Here is a 17,694-nt window from a genome sequence, read left to right on the forward strand (position 1 = left end):
CCATCACCTCTGATTGGCACCCTGGGAGTGGGACCTGTCTTTTAGGTCCCTGAGAGCCTTGTCTGTCACCCTCTCTGCCTCTCTCAGCTTCTCCTGGTCTGCCACGGCTTCAAGAGAATGCACACATTCCCTGAGTGCTCATTGCAGCGAGAGCACACCCACAACTTCTGTCGTGATAGATAGTCGTAGATGTGACACCGTGCAAAACACTGAATAGCCCCCATCCCCTGCTGGCTTCCTGCCTTCATATCTAATTCTGTTCAGATATTCAAATATTAAACTTTAATTAGTGCCTATCCCTTGAGCTTTCTGTACTTTCGACTATCCCTCAAGATATGTCCTTATTTAGTAAAACACCTAATGGCACATGCTGCTGCTTCGAGAGACTGAGCTGCACAGCTAATAGAAAGCCCCACCTCTCATCCCCACCCCTCAGAAGCCTGGGGCAAGGACACTGCCAGAACAAAGAAAACAAGAAAAAAGCCCCTGTTAACAACATACTGTTTAATTAGATTGAGAAAAGCCCTTGAAAAGAAAACCAGAGCTCACCCAGCCCTTTCTGTCCCAGTCCTCCACTGCTACTCTTCTCTTTATACCATCTCCAGTGTGAGCTGAGAAATGATCCCAAAGTTGACCTTGAAACATTATATTTATGACCGGCTTCTTTGGAAAGCATTTTTACTCTTCTTGTCACAGCTAGTACTGGCTGTTGGCAAGAATTCTGGCATAGTTACCTTTTGGATGTAGCAATGTCTATTGTGCAAAGGAATGGAGAAGACCCAGCAGAGGGTGGGCAAGGGGTCAGCTAGAGAGGGCTGTTTAGATATTTGGGCCCTGTTTAGAGATTTGAAGGCGTATGTTGGTGAGGGAGCCAGCTCCAGAGATTAGGACTAGGAGTAATGGGTTCAAGGTGAACATTGCTTCATTGATCTGCATTTGCCATAGCCCACTCACCTAATTCATAAAGGCAGATCAGGATCCAAGCGGCAAGGGACCCTAATTTGGGAGGACAACATATAGGAAATTTTAGCCCTCTGGGGATGCTTTTTAGCCTTTCTTTGGCACTCTTCCTGAATAAAGCAAGGTTCTTTCAGGAGAGAACAATACTGTGGAAAATGGCTGGAATGAGTCAATTACTTGATGTTTTAGGCAGAATTGATGAATGTACAACTCAGAGCATTGCAATTCAAAGTAAAGTTTGACGGTTCTCCAGGAAGAAAGATCATGCAGTAGCTGAAGCCCTGGAGATCCACTGTCAGTCATAAGAACATAAGAACATAAGAACTAGCCTGCTGGATCAGACCAGAGTCCATCTAGTCCAGCATTCTGCTACTCGCAGTGGCCCACCAGGTGCCTTTGGGAGCTCACATGCAGGAGGTGAAAGCAATGGCCTTCTGCTGCTGCTGCTGCTCCTGAGCACCTGGTCTGCTAAGGCATTTGCAATCTGAGATCAAGGAGGATCAAGATTGGTAGCCATAGATTGACTTCTCCTCCATAAATCTGTCCAAGCACCTTTTAAAGCTATCCAGGTGAGTGGCCATCACCACCTCCTGTGGCAGCATATTCCAAACACCAATCACACATTGCGTGAATAAGTGTTTCCTTTTATTGGTCCTAATTCTTCCCCCCAGCATTTTCAATGAATGCCCCCTGGTTCTAGTATTGTGAGAAAGAGAGAAAAATTTCTCTCTGTCAACATTTTCTACCCCATGCATAATTTTATAGACTTCAATCATATCCCCCCTCAGACGTCTCCTCTCCAAACTAAAGAGTCCCAAACGCTGCAGCCTCTCCTCATAAGGAAGGTGCTCCAATCCTTCAATCATCCTCGTTGCCCTTCTCTGCACTTTTTCTATCTTTTCGATATCCTTTTTGAGATGTGGCAACCAGAACTGAACACAGTACTCCAAGTGCGGTCGCACCACTGCTTTATATAAGGGCATGACAATCCTTGCAGTTTTATTATCAACTCCTTTCCTAATTATCCCCAGCATAGAGTTTGCCTTTTTCACAGCTGCCATGACATTCCCATGGAACTATCAACTAAGAGGCCCAAATCCCTTTCCTGGTCTGTGACTGATAGCACTGACCCCTGTAGCGTGTATGTGAAGTTTGGATTTTTTGCCCCTATGTGCATCACTTTACATTTAGCTACATTGAACTGCATTTGCCATTTCTTAGCCCACTCACCTAATTTATCAAGGTCCGCTTGGAGCTCTTCGCAATCCTTTGTGGTTCTTACCACCCTACATAATTTGGTATCATCCGCAAACTTGGCCACCACACTACCCACCCCTACTTCCAGGGGTAGACAAGACTTGGCCACCACACTGCAAACTTGGCCACCACACTACCCACCCCTACTTCCATGGTAGACAAGACTGGCCTGATAGACCTATGATCTGATTTTGCAGAAGGAAACTTCATGTGATCTGCTGAAAGAGGTGGACAAGGCAAGATATCTGAAGGGTATGGTGGACAGCTCAATGGAAATGTCAACTTAGCCCATGGCAGTGAGAAGGTGTGTATACTGTGAGTGGTTAAGAAAAAACATGGAAAGTAAAACAAACTATTGCCCCATTCTATGGTGAGATTGCGTTTTGGAAGACACTTCTCATTTCTGATGCCTGCATCTCCAAAGAGGCATTCTAGTACTGGAAAGTAAGCTCTGAAAGCAGGTGAGCTGACTGAATAGTCAGGTAGTATGGAAAAGATGAAAAAAATGCATGAAAACAGATTAAAAATGAATAGCAGTTTCATTTGAAAAACATAGCAGGAATCAATAACATGCAGAAAAGGCTCTAAATGATACAGGAATTTGACAGATATGCATTAATCATGTCTTAATAGAATAACATATATGTATACTGATAACATATATCAGCATACAATAAGAACATGTTCTGCCTTGTAATGCCTAGTATCTCTCGCAGGATTGTGAGATGTTTCAAGATAATCAATTTGTTAGGAAGTTACAAGCCTGCAAGTGTTATTAATGTGTAGGAGTGAGACTTGGCAAAATAGACATTGATAGGAGCTGAAGGAACCTCAAAGGCCATCTATTCCAACTCCCATGGACAATGTAGGGCATTTACAACTACATTTCCCTCCTCAAGTCTCTTTACAGGACAGAAAGGGGGAAGTATAAAAACTAGTCGTTGTCGTCTTCGTCTTCGTCTTCGTCATCATCATCGTCATCTTCTTGTTCTTCTTCTTCTTGTTGTCGTTGTTCTCCTTCTCTTTCTCCTTCTCCTTCTCCTTCTCCTTCTCCTTCTCCTTCTCCTTCTCCTTCTCCTTCTCCTTCTCCTTCTCCTTCTCCTTCTCCTCCTCCTCCTCCTCCTCCTCCTCCTCCTCCTCCTCCTCCTCCTCCTCCTCCTCCTCCTCCTCCTTCTTCTTCTTCTTCTTCTTCTTCTTCTTCTTCTTCTTCTTCTTCTTCTTCTTCTTCTTCTTCTTCTTCTTCTCAGTTGTATTTTCTCCAGGCTAAACATACCTTTTTTCACAAGACTCGGTCTCCTAGACCACATGAATATATATATATATAAAGGTAAAATTTCCCCTTCAGTCGTGTCCGATTCTGGGTGAACAGTGATTTAATAGGCAAGCCTCTTTTGTGGGGTAGTTTGCCATTGCTTTCCCTGGCTATTCTTTACACCCTAGCTATGGGTTTTACAGACTAAGAAATGGATAGATGGATGCAATATACATATTCCAAATCCATAGCTCCGACCACTGACTATTGATTGACTGAAAGAATATACTGTTATGTAGAGTCCCAGAATGAGTACACAAGCAGGTGAGAATCTGGGTCAAGAAAAAGACGTCTAGTTTCTGCTCAGCCAGCAATAATTCACGCGTCTTCCATAGGATTCTGTTGATGCCGCTCAAGGAGACTCCTTCCCAGCCCCAAAATGATTTTATGAAATCCTCAAGTCCCCAGAACACTTACGCAGCCAGGTTGGGTGCAAAGGGGAAAATGCATGGGATCAGAGGTTTTGTTATCCCTGTTAACATTTAATCTTCCCCTGCACCAGAATTCAAAATAGAGACTCATGTATTATTCAGCATTCCCCCATCTTGTATTTCACTTGCTGTCAATTCTTGTAAGGCTGCTGCGGTCTCCCGAGCATCCTTTTGCATGGCGTCAGATGGTACTGATGGTGCTGGAAACAAGCAAAACGGCTGATGACTAACCTTTCCTTTTTCCAGAATGGCCAAATTTACAACATGATTCTGCCTGGCAAGCAAGCCCTTTTTTTCCAAAATGAATTTGAAATGTGATATTAGTGCTGCTTATAATCCCTTTTGCTTGACCTGGATGGCACAGGATAGCCTTATATCCTCACAAAAGCTGAGCAGTGTCAGTCTTGGGCTCCTTCCACCCTTGCAGAATAATGCACTTTTAATCCACTTTCAGTGCACTGTGCAGAATAGCAAAATTCACTTACAAACTGTGAAAGTGCATTGAAAGTGCACTGTTTTGCATGTGCAGAAGGGGCCTTGATTAGTACAAGGATCACCAAAGTATGCCAGGGTCACTATGCACAGGAAGGCAATGGCAAACCCCCTGTCTGAGATCCCTGGATCTTTGCTCAATAAACACTCTAGTATTTTATGCAGCAGCCTTTATTGAATGTCCTAACTTTCACTACCAGTCTGATACAATGCCTACTGACTGGATACACAGTGATTTAGATGATTTAGATGAAGTGTTCATAGTCTCTGCTGTTTTGTGATCTCCTCTAGCGATCTGGTTTACAGCAGCCTTTCTGACCTCTATCAAGGGATATTGGGAACACAGGTAGTAGTGAAAATAAGTTTAAAACAGTAGCAAATACCTCCCTGGGGATGTCAGACTCTCGAACGTGGAAATAACAGAGACGGTAGGAAAGTCCAAAAGCAGTTTATGATGCAAAGAGTAACAATGTAAAGCAGAATCTGAGCTAGAGAGCTCAGATCCAGGACTTATATCTTTTAATCCCTCCGTTTCACCCCACACCAAATGTCAATTACAGTTTCTACTACAAACCTGGGAATCTTTCATACCTCTTTGAAGATGGGCTGGTGCCAGGAGATTGCTAGGAAGGGAAGAGGGAAACAGGAAAACAATTGCAAATCACACACAACAAGTGACAGGCATGGTCCTGACAGGGGAAGTAGTCATAACTATGGAAGAGCCTTGGCTTTACATGTAGAAGGTCCCATGTTCAGTTCCCAGCATCTCCAGGTAAAGCAGGAGATGCTAGATGATTGTGTTCGGTTTATTAAATACATAGACCAGCACAGGAAAACATCAGAATAAATAATGTTGCATGGCAACAGTGCAATAAAATCATTTGGCAAATAAACTTGCCAACATAAACCCTAGATTATTGTGAGGGAACTTTACTTGAGACCTTGGAGTTATTGATCTTGGTGGACTGAAAAGTCTGATTTAGCATAAGCTAGATTTATGTGTGATCGTGAAGGAATTAATTTTAGAATCCTTCCTACTTAAACCAGAATTGAGAAGGTAGTTGGCAATAAAGAGAAACGTTTCAAAAAAGAGGAAAGCCATTCAAACCAGGCAGTCTCTTGGCTGTTCTGCACAATTCATTTCAAAAGGTTGAGTCAGGAAATAAAACATTTCCTACATGGAGTTCCGCATTGTTTTTACCTCCAACAATTTTATTCCCAGCCTCAAAATGTTTTGAATTTTAAACTGATTCCCTGGTTAAAACGTTTTGAAAATGCCTTTGGTTGCTGTGCGATATATTGGTGCCATTTTGTTGAGCTTGCTCAGTTCTCCCTCACCTGTTTATTTTCACCCTTTCTGTTTGTTCTTTTATTTTGGGGGAGGACGATCTCCAAAGTGTGGAGTGCATTAAAAGTACAAAATTCCGCATATGGTTGTGAAGCGCTGAAGCATCAATTCAACACAGAACTTAAAAAGAGGGAGAAATCACATAACAGCAACCCAGAATTGTTTCGAGGGAATCAGGGAGGGAGGAACTGAAACTTTTAAAAGCATTTTACAAATGTTTTAGCAGATTTTTGTGGAAAGGATCTCTGTATTGTGTACTACTTTTCCTATTGATAATGGTTCTTGATAAGAATGAACCTCTGCCAACAATATAATCTTTAAAAATAAATAAAATTTAAAAATATAAGACGATAAGCCATGAGCTAAGAACCTGTATGCCATATTGATTTGTATGGAAAAGATTGAAGCATGGTGGTTATGAGTAGAAACGTATGGTTAGATCATGTCCTGTAGTTCTTTATTTATCCATTTTTCCCCTGAAAAGAGGAACATCAAAGGCCTTGGTGAGTTCCTCCAGCGCCTCTCCCCTTTAAAGAATAACAAGATGGCACAACACTAGATGTAATTTAAACATCACAGACTTTATAGGACTTTGAGATGCTTCAAAAATTCCCACAGCAAGTAGCATATGGCAGAAAGATATACGGACATACATCTATAGCAACAACCACATTTTCCCCCGGGGCAGAATGTGACCGGTAGGTTGCAGACATGTCACGATACCATCTGTTTCTTTGCAAATTGCCCCAAAAGTCTAACATATATAGAAACTGTTGCAGGGCATGCTATCTATCCCATCGAATCCACATGAACAAGGCCCAGCTTGTGGGAATGTTTGAGCACTCAAAATCAAGGTTACAACTAGATGGAGGTGTGATAAAACATGAGGTCACCACCCTGATGCTGGGGCACTATTGGCCTGCTTTCTCCTCCACCCCTACTGACTCAAAACAAACCTCAGCTGACTATGTGCATATGCTTATGTAAAAAAATGGCATATGGCCATATGAAAAGGGATCGTAAGGATTCCATATCATTCCACAGGTCAGTGGAGAAGTTTAGAACAATAAACATTGTATAGAACTAGACTAAAATATGTGGAAGTGCTGATCCAAGCTGAAACAAAGCATCTCCCTTTTTTATTGCTCTGGAATATTGGAATAGGGATATTCACAAAAAAGGAACCGGACAGCAATATATGAAAGTAACGTATATAAATATATAGAGTATATTTATGAGAGTACATATATGGATAAACATATATTGCTACAGTGCAAAGTGCTTTGAACCATCAGAGCCCCAGGGCACTTAGATCCTCAGCAAAATAAATAAATAAAGTTGTCAGGCCCCTAGTCCCTACGGGCCCCCTAGGCTTCAGCCTATTCAGCCATAGATAATATGGCCCTTAACTAGGGCCAACCTTGCTTAGCTTGTGAGATGTGATTAGATTATGAGTGGGCTATCCAGGTCATGATTGAGCTGCATCCTTTTATTTAAATAGTTGTGGTCAACATCAATTTAGCAACTGGGCACTTTTTCACATGCAGAATAATGCACTTTCAATCCACTTTCAATACACCTTGCAGCTGGATTTTTCTGTGCGAATTAGCAAAATTCACTTACAAACAGTTGTGAAAGTGCATTGAAAATGGATTGAAATTGCATTATTCTGCATGTGCGAAAGTGCCCTCTGACGATGTAGTAAGATACTGCCACCTGTTTCATACATTTACTTAAAATACGAGCTTCCTGGCTGGTTGTTAAAAATCAGCATCTTCATGAGGTTTTTCGGTTTCTTGTTGTACAGCAGAAAGGGCTACGGGGATCCCAAAGTGCTAACATACCTTGGCAGGTAAACAAGAAATGTTTCAGTAATGGATGGATCTCCACAACAGGCTGGCAGAGAAACATGTTCCCTCCTGCTGAGTTTTCAAAATGTTCAAACAACAATCACCACCTTGTATCAGATTTAGCCGCTGTTTTGTGAAAAAGGAGGAGGCAGGAGTGGAAAGGAATGGGACTGAAATGCCCCAAATCAGATATAATGGAACTTGACATGAAATGAAATAATTATAAGCCCCAAAGCCAAAATTGAATGCATTAGGTACATACAAACGTCTCCCTGTATATTTAATACACACATATCTGAGTGCCTGCTAAGGTGCATCAGACTGGAGGCTGAACGTTGCCAAAGTCAAGTTCATATTGCCATGTGAATTGCTCTCTGGTTTGTGTGTGGAGTTTAAAATTTTTATATATTTATTCACTGCAGGTGGTTAATCAGCTGGAAAGCAGAAGACTTGATATATAAGTGATCCTGAGGAGTGAACAGTTCCTTCACCTTTCAGATGGAAACAACCCAGGTGCCGTTAAAGGTGTCAGGAAACTGTCCAGAGTTTTGACAGAAACTGTGACAGAGGCGGTTTCCACATGTCCTTGGGGAGCTGTTTGCACAGCTTCACCACCCCCAAGTGGTGCAAAGATGTTGCTTTTAAACCTTGCTTGTTGACTGAGGTTTTCCAAAAGCGGCATCTTCCTGCCAGCGTGGTGTGTACTGCTCTGCCATGAGGGCGCCGCTTTTGGCCCCTCCTGTGTGTGCAAGGGACTTTCCTTACCTTCCTGTACAGCTGAAAAGACACGCCCATGCTGCACAAGAAGGCAAGGTAAGTCCCTTGCACACAACCTGGGCGGCTCTGTGCGGAACCATGTGAGCGGTTCCACTAGCTTACTTTAAGCCAGTGGACAGCCGCTGCCTCGGCCATGCAGAAACAGTTTTAGGCATAAACTGTTTATTTTTGCTCTCCTTTGGATGTTTTTACTGAGCAAAGTCATAAGTACTGTAGATGTCAAGACCCATGAAATAGTGGCCTCGACATGTCTCCAGGGGAGGACAGGAGGTTGTGGCATCTTGTAGTGTACATTTGGAAGAAGTTCTACATAGTGTGCTATGTAGGAGGAAGAGGAAGAGGTGGAGTAGTTAGGATTTATAAATTAGCCCCATAGGTTTCCCCCTCCCAATTTCCCAGAGCAAGCATCTCATGCCTAGACTACAATTGTGTCCAGCACCAAGGTCAGCAGCGATAACACCAAAGCCCATGACAAGATAACATCGACCCTATAAAGGAAGCCATGGTCCTCAGCTTGCAAGACCTGAGCAAGGCTGTTAATGAGAAGATTTTGGAGGACGTTGATTCATAGGATCACTGTAAATCAGAAGTTTCTTGATGGCACTCTATGCACAAGTCAAATCCAACCTGACTTCTCCCTAGAAGGGAGACTCAACTGAAGCTATTGTACTTTGGTCACATCATGATAACAGTCATTGGAAAAGACAATAATGCTGGGAAAGGTTGAAGGCAACATGATGAATTGACTCTATCAAGGGAGCCTCAATTTGCAAGGCCTTTGCAAGGCTGCTAACAATATGACGATTTGGAAGACATTGATTCGTAGGGTCACCAGTATGCAATATGAGTGCACTTAGCACCCACACGTGAGATGCTAGTGGACTTGAATCTAGCTTTTGATCCTTTAATTTTGGTTGTCAGGTATCAAGCAGAGAAGAACCAGGGGGGAATCAGGGATTAACAAGCTAATGGGAAAATACTTTCGTGTTCCCTAGGTAACCAAGTAGAGGCACCCAGGGCCAGGCAACATTATCTCAGTCCTCTGACGTTGAGTCTCATCCTGCATTCCTGTCCTTCAGAATGAGAAAATAGATAGTTCAGCCAGCTTCATGGCACTACAGGGATCTGATCCTGGGTGAGCTGATCAGTTCTGTTCCCCTGAATCACCCTCAGACCCCTTCTGCACTTGCAGAATAATGCTCTTTCAATCCACTTCCCATGCACTTTGAAGCTGGGTTTTACTGTGCGAGATAGCAAAATCCACTTTCAAGTGGTTGTGAAAGTGGATTGAATCTGCATTATTCTGCATGTGTGGAAGGGGCCTCACTCTTTAGAAAAAACTGTCCTGTAGTCTTATTCTCTGCCTTCACCCATACTGCTGACAAAACCAGGAGTCTTGTCAGATGGAGGCTTTCATGATAAGATTCCAAGCACAGCATCCCTGGAACTCTCAAATATTAAAAATGTAGCAAAGTATAAATATTTGAGAACCCCCGGAGCTGGCATATGTACTGTCTTTAAACAGACCTTTTGAACTGATATCTGTTTTCCCTAGAACAGCAACGTGTCTTGTACAAGATACAGATTTGCGGGGGGGGGGGGGGGATTCAAAAGCCTCGGCATGTTGTAACAGCAAGTCTGAAAGGAGTTGGCAAAGCCCAGCTTGCCTTTTTTCTTTGGGTGGAAAGTCTTGATATGGAGGATGTAAAAACACAAGGTTCTTCCTTTTTGATCCTACACTTAGTGGACAAATTGAATGTCAAGCAATGTCTATCTTGGAGTCAATATTCCTTCCTTCCTTCCTTCCTTCCTTCCTTCCTTCCTTCCTTCCTTCCTTCCTTCCTTCCTTCCTTCCTTCCTTCCTTCCTTCCTTCCTTCCTTCCTTCCTTCCTTCCTTCCTTCCTTCCTTCCTTCCTTCCTTCCTTCCTTCCTTCTCATACTGTAGAATCCCAAGTGGTTTACAGAGTTTTCCTGGTCTCCATTTTATCTTCACAATAACTCAGGTTATATTGAGATTGAGTTACTAGCCAGCAGTCAGTTTGGCTTGAATTTCATTCCTCTTTTGTGTATGTGAAGTGCCCTTAAGTCACAGCCAATTTACGGTGACCCTGTAAGGGTTTTCAAGCCAAGAGATGTTTGGAGGCAGTTTGCCATTGTCTTCCCCTGCATAGCACCTTGGTATTTTCCAGAGATCTCCATCCAAATATTATCTGGAGGGGACCCTGCTCAGCTTTTGAGGTCTAACAAATTGGTCTAGTTGGGGCCACCCAGTCCTCCTCTTTTAGGAATAAACAATGTACCACATGCATATAAATTGGGAGGAAGTGTAATACAATTATTAGAGTACTGGACTAGGATTGGGGAGATCCATGGAAAAGTTATAGTAATGCAGACTTGGGGGCATATTTGAAAAGGCTTTCAAGATCAAACCTGAGCCATCCATGGTAGGCAACGGCAAATCAGATATAAGGATAGATTTTATTATTATAAAGAAATGGCAAAAATTTTAGTCCCAGAACTGCAACATTTGTTTAACACAATAATAGGTGGCCAGAGGGCCCCAGATACGTGGAGAGAGACGGAGATAGTGACAATTCTGAAGCCAGGAAAAAACGCAACTTTAGTAGAATCTTATAGACCAATAAGCTTATCAAATCAAGATTATAAAATATTTGCAAAAATATTATCAAATAGGATTAGAAATATACTTCCAAAAATAATAGAACAAGACCAATATGGGTTTGTAAAAGGAAGAGACATACGTCATCCAATAAGAAACGTATTAAATGTGTTAGAGCATGGAAAGAAAAAGAAATATGGCTTACTGTATCAAATGCTTTATATACATCTAATTTTATCATAGCATATTTCTTTTTCTTTTTCTTTCGAGTTTCTTTTCCAAACTCTTTCGAGTTTCTTTTCCAAACATTATATAATTTTGGGTTTGGAGAAAGATTTATAGACGTATTAAAAGAAGTATATAGAAACGCTAAGGCTAAGATAAGAGTAAACGAAGGATTATCAGGAATAGTTTGTAGTGATGCACTGCTGACCCAGCAGCACCGTGGTAGAACGTTGGGACGCCAATGGACCTACGGCCTTGCCTCGAATGCAAGGAATTCGCACATCGCGACTCCCCACCTCTCGCCATCCCCTAAGTGAGTCACGGGTCATGCAAACCTGTCTGGCTCTAGTCACCGGGCTTAGGGACAATGGTCTTGCCCCCAGGTGAGAGGATTAGGCTCAGACAGCTTACGCCCTCTCCTCCTCATACGTAGCTACAGGTGAGATCATGCATCACATGAGATGATCTCCAGGTCTCCCCGGTCTCCCCGCTCATCTCCCTACCCACCTCCCTTTACACGCCCACAATGAAACCCTAATAAAGGTGCTAGTAGAGACCAGCATACATGTGGGCAGAGTTGTCCAGTGATCATGAAAACCCGTGCCTCTTGTTGCTGACAGCTTCTCCGCCAGATGAAACCTCCCTCCGTCTCGCCTATTCCTTAGCAGCAATTGACTCCACTTCTGCTTGGGGTTGACTACAAGCTGGTGCAAAACCCGGGGAATCCTCGAACCTCCACCCCTGCTCACCGTCGCCTCGGGGAAGGGGCCGCTGAGCAACCGAAGTCCTCAGCTGGATCGGGCGCATCCAGGGGACCCACCAAGTTCCGGTATCAGCTTCGTCCTTCTGGATCGGCGCGATCCAGAGACTCACCAGCGCCCTAGGACACTCTCTCGTCCGACGGAACACCGGTGAGTATGCGGAGCTTGCAAAAAAGCAGGGCTTATGACAAGCACGTTGGACGGTAACTGAACCCAGCTTGTTAATTAAATGCGGCAGGGTCCCCGAAGAAGAGAAGGGAGCTGCGCGAAATTGGTTGAGGAGATTGAAGCTCAGTGTCCATGGTACCCAGAGGGGGGGACATTTGAATCTTATGGAACTCGGGAAAACATCGGGCCACTCTTCGCACAGAGCCTCGCGCGCCGATGTCGCTGCTACTGACGTGGAGACAATGTTTTGTCGCCATCAGCCTGCAGACCTATGGCTCCCTTGCTGTAGGCCGCCCTCCTTTCGATCTTTCACCTTCAATTTCAACCCCGGAATTTGCTATGTCCACTAAATTGGATCGCCTGTCCTCCTTCTGCCCCTCGTCCTTCACCCAATTCAAACTCTCTCACGGCTCAGCCAGCCTCCTCCCCTTGTTCGCCTTCATTTTCCTGCCACTGCACCTCCGTCAAGCGCCTATCGTAATGGCGCTGGGTTTCAAAACTCGCGAGAACGTATTAGCCACGCATCTGCAGAAGAAAAGAAACCCTGACGGAAGACGATGCCGAGATTCTTGCATTGTGCCCCATCCACTTCACAGATACTGAGGGGGAGGGTGGCGCCATTCGCGGGTTGTCGAGTACCGCCCTTTAAGCTATAACATCCTCACTGAGCTCCGCGAAAGCTGATGCGGACGTAGGAGTCACCAGCCCCTATGTGAGAGGCATGCTAGAGGCGGTCGCGAGGAATCACTTAATGGTTCCCGGACGACTGGAAGACCACCTTCCGCATGCTCCTGAGCCCCGCACAATTTGTGATCTGGGAGAGCGAAGTTCCGCGGGCAATGCTTTATGCAGGGCAGCCGCCTCCGGCGGCGCCTACACAGCCGCTCAGCTTTACGGCTTTGATGCCTTCAGTAACCCCAACAATCAGATCGTCCTGCCGGTGGCCACCCTTACGGTCGCCTCTGAATGCGCCTACAAGGCGTTTTTTGAAAGTCCCCAATGCCGGGCAGCCAACCCAAAGTTTTTCTAGCACCCGGCAGAAGCCTCAAGAGCCCTATGCTGAGTTTGTGAACAGGCTCCAGGAGGCCCTCAAGAGGCAGGTTGACAACGAGGAGGCTCCAGGGCGAACTCCTTGCCTTGTTAAGGAGAACGCCTCCGCTGAGTGCCGCAGTTTATCACAGGCCTAGGGAAGGAACCCCGAGCTGGCCGACATGCTCAAAGCTTGCCAGGATATCGGGTCTTTCGCCCATCAAGCCAGCCTTCTAGTCGCCGCCCTCTCCGCTGCCATGAGGCAGCCCCGAGACGAGTGTTTCACCCGCGGCAAGCCAGGGCATTTCCGGAGGAATTGTACGCTGCCCGGCGGGGGGGCCTACAACCCTGACGGAGGAGGGTCTCGCCCCAGAGGGCGAAGACCCCAGGAAAGTCTAGGGCCGGGCGCTCCCAATGCCCGCTCGGGAGGCCCGCGCCCGGGCATCTCCCCAGCCCGGAACCAAGATCCGCACCTCAAACCCTTCCCCCCGGAGCTCCCCCATGAGATCTTCGCTGCTCCAGCTCAGTATAGTGATCCCATCCCCACGGAGACCATTAGGCTGGTCTTCCCAAAAGCTTCCGCCGCTGAACAGGTGTTGTACCTCATCCCAGGGGTCATCGACCCCATGCACCAGGGAGCCATCCACATCCAAGTATGGACAAACATCCTGCAGAAACTGCCAAGTCCACCGGAGCACCCTGCCTCTATGCTCTCACTTGAGTCTAATCTAAGTTCAGCTAATCTAAATCTCGTTGCTCGCTCCCCCTCTACGTCTATACTTCCTGCTCTGCTAGCCCCTTCTACTTCCAAAGTCACCATGCCTCCGCCAGTGCCCCCAGAATGGCACGCATTTCAAAATCTCTGCAGAGTCCACAGTCACTGAATTGCAGCAGAAAGGAATGCTGACGGAAGAGGACTGCCGTTTTGAGCCCTCCTCAGAATCCCCCATAGTCAACCTACATGACAATGAGGCATGGAAAGGGGAAGATGCTCGAACACTGGCCTTAAGCCAAAAGTCATTCGTAAAGAACAAGCCCCCTTGGCCCTTTCCATCTGCAAGGTTCGAACCAGATCTCATAGCCTCTGAGCCTGTGTGCAAAGCCCTAAGCTCAGAGCTCCCAGTGGCAGCAAAATCGTCAGCACCTCAGAGAGAGCAAAATCTCAAATCAGAGTTGCAATCCTCCTCGTTACTTTATATGTGCTCTGTATGCCTATGTATGTTCTGTATGTCTTGCCCCCTTCAAGAGACCCCTAAAGTTTTCCCCTCATAGGGGGGATTTTTCCATTGCTTCTAAGCTATGCTCTTGTGCTTCAATTAAAGTTTTTCTCCTTCTGATTATGTGTGCCAATGCCTTGAAAGGCTTCAGCCATTACAGCATCCGCTTTAAACGGGACACAGCTCGTCGTGCTCCCCAGGATACCGATGGGACCTGCTTCAAGCCGCTTCCATCTTAGTTTAAACCTTCAAACTTTTCTTCAAACCTCTCCTTGAGAACCTTTTCCTTCAGTCCATCTGAGCCTACACTGCCACATTGGCGTCAAGGCATGCAAGTTTACATATGAAGCCAAAATCATTTTCATGCTCCCACATTCTCTGCTGAGGGCTCCCTGGCTAGTCACAGTGCCAAGGGGGGGTCTCTCAGCCACACCTATCTTACACAGCCTCCGCTGTGAAGGTAGGAAGCGAGCTCAAACCGGCCAAAGTCCCCTTACGGGAGGGGAAGGTAGAGCTGACTTCCAAACCCTTCCCCTGCCTTCCTTTCTGCACACCCTCCCTCTTTCTAATGGGCTGACGACCCCACCTCTAGATCTAGAATCGGATAAAGGGCTTTTTGCAAACCCCCCTCAATTTGCTCCTGTCATCAAACCTCACGCCCAGCACCTGTTTTCTTTGCATCTGCTCTATATCTTCCTATAGACGCTATATTACGATATGACTATAATTGTGAATTGTTCAACTTGTTTTGCAAAACCCACACCTTAGACGGTGATTGAGATTGTTTTACAAACAAACATCCGACCTGGATATGACCTCTCCCTTCTCCTAAGCCTTCGGGCAATTCCCTGCCTTGTATCTCTTAACGCCTTGAATGTTGCAAGTGATCGTTGTCGGAATGGGCCAACTGCGCCTAACGAAAAGCTTGGCCAAACAAACTAAAAAAGGGGAGAAGTCCCCCCCCCCCTACTGACCCAATCAAGGTCTCATCCAGCAGACCATATCCAAAGTACTCTTCTCTATTCTCTATCAAAAAAATTGCCCGCTTCCACTCAGGGCTCGGGTTTTCCATTGTCATCTATAAGAACGAATTAACTCAGCCAGCATGCAAAACCCCTGGGGGAAAAGCGCCGCTTGTTTTTTCTCTTTCTATACAGGAGTCCAGCTCGCCATGCCAGGCCAGCCCCATCCTCGAGATGGAGCCGGGCCTCCCTGGAGGATCCGACCCCCGCCGCCCTGTTGAGAGAGCCCGATCACCCCCCAGCCTGGGCCAAGATGGGAGGGACCTCTCTGGAACCAGTACACCCATTCTTCCACGGAGATCGCAACCCAGGCTGCCATTCGGGCCAGCTATGGCTCAAAGGTTGACGCTGTGTGTCGCTGCTCCTCATCTACAGCCGCCATTCTCTCTCCCTCTCTGCCGCCACTTCTGGCTGAAACTTGGAATTGCAGCCAGGAACATTCCTGATAGATTAACCCTTGGAACTCTCCGCTCTTTTCAGCTGCTTGAATAATTGTTGGAACACGCTTCTCACAACCTTGCTCGTGAGAATCACTGAACCTGCAATGCTAAAGACTATCAGTAGCTCCCCTACGCTCTTGAGAAATCCATGGACTCTAACGCCATCGCTTTGTAGCTTTGGTAGTCAAACAGCAAGAGCCATGCATTGGACAATTATGCAACCACGGGTTGCCTTCCTTCCGCCCATCATCCAGCCTATGTATCGCTTAGCCATGTTTTGCTGTTTAAATTCTATTGCATGCCCTAGTTTTGAAGTTATGTTATTTGTTATTGCTGCATTTCCGCCTCGTCTGTCTGCCGACTCTCTGCTACCCCAGGCTCCACCCCAGGAGCCCGGCCGCTACGCCGCCGGCCCGCTCCGCTCTGCCTTTCGATCCCTCCTGTCGAAACGACGCTGGGTCGCCTCTCCAAGGCGGAGCCTGTCCCCTCAAGAACTTCCCTTGTGGGAGCCCCCGGACTTGTTTCCTGTAACACCAAGACTATTGGCCGGCTGGCCTGTGCCCTTGGGCTCCATCAATTCTACCTCCATTGCTCTGGACGCCTGGCCTCCAAGCAGCAGGAACTTCGTCAAGCGACCCTAGACAATCGTGCCGCTATTGATTACTTATTGTTATTACATCACCAAGGTTGTGAGAATGTACATAATATGTGTTGTTTTAATCTTTCTGATAATTCCCAATTGATTCATATGAAAGTACGTGAGCTGCAAGAAGTTGTATCTAATCTGAAGTATGATGTTTTGCCCCATTGGTGGTCAGCCCTCTGGAGCTGGCTGCCGGGAGGATGGTTGAGTGTTATTGTACAGCTCTGCATTGGTTTAATTGTGTGCCTCGTTATCGGATCTTGTTTCGTTCACTGGGTGTCCAATATTGCCTGTAACGTGTGCAAGAAGCCCCTCAATTTCCACTTTACCCCGCAGCCAAGTTCTAATGTTACACAAGCAGCTTGGTCAGCTTGACCAGATGGCGGAGGAGACAAGCCGCCCCTTTAAATCGCCTCTTAGCATTTCTCGTCCCCTTTCTAAAATGTAAAAAAGGAGGAGATGTAGTGATGCACTGCTGACCCAGCAGCACCGTGGTAGAACGTTGGGACGCCAATGGACCTACGGCCTTGCTGGTCGCACCGCACCCCCACTCCTCATCCCCCTATGAGTCACGGGTCATGAACTGTCTGGCTCAGTCACCGGGCGCAGGGACAATGGTCTTGCCCCCAGGTGAGGATTAGGCTCAGACGCTTACGCTCCTCTCCGCACGTAGCCAGGTGAGATCATGCATCACATGATGATCTCCAGGTCTCCCGGTCTCCCGCTCATCTCCCTACCCACCTCCTTTACACGCCCACAATGAAACCCTAATAAAAGGTGCGAGAGACCAGCACAGGGCAGAGTTGTCAGGATCATGAAAACCCGCGCCTCCTGTTGCTGACGCTCTCCGCCAGATGAAACCTCCTCCGTGTCTCGCCTATTCCTTAGCGACGACCCTGCGGGGTTGACTACATAGTTAATATTAGAAGAGGAGTAAAACAGGGATGTCCACTGTCTCCGTCTCTGTTTGTAATGGCAATGGAATTCCTAGCTGATAGAATTCGAAATAATGGCAGAATAAAAGGATATAAAATAAATAAGGAAGAAATTAGAATAAACATGTTTGCAGATGATGTATTATTGATAACAACTAATCCTGAGGATACAATGAAAGAGCTAAAAATAATCTTGGAAGATTTTAA

Source organism: Sphaerodactylus townsendi, linkage group LG17 (assembly GCF_021028975.2).
Source record: "Sphaerodactylus townsendi isolate TG3544 linkage group LG17, MPM_Stown_v2.3, whole genome shotgun sequence".
In the NCBI taxonomy this organism is placed as follows: Eukaryota; Metazoa; Chordata; class Lepidosauria; order Squamata; family Sphaerodactylidae; genus Sphaerodactylus; species Sphaerodactylus townsendi.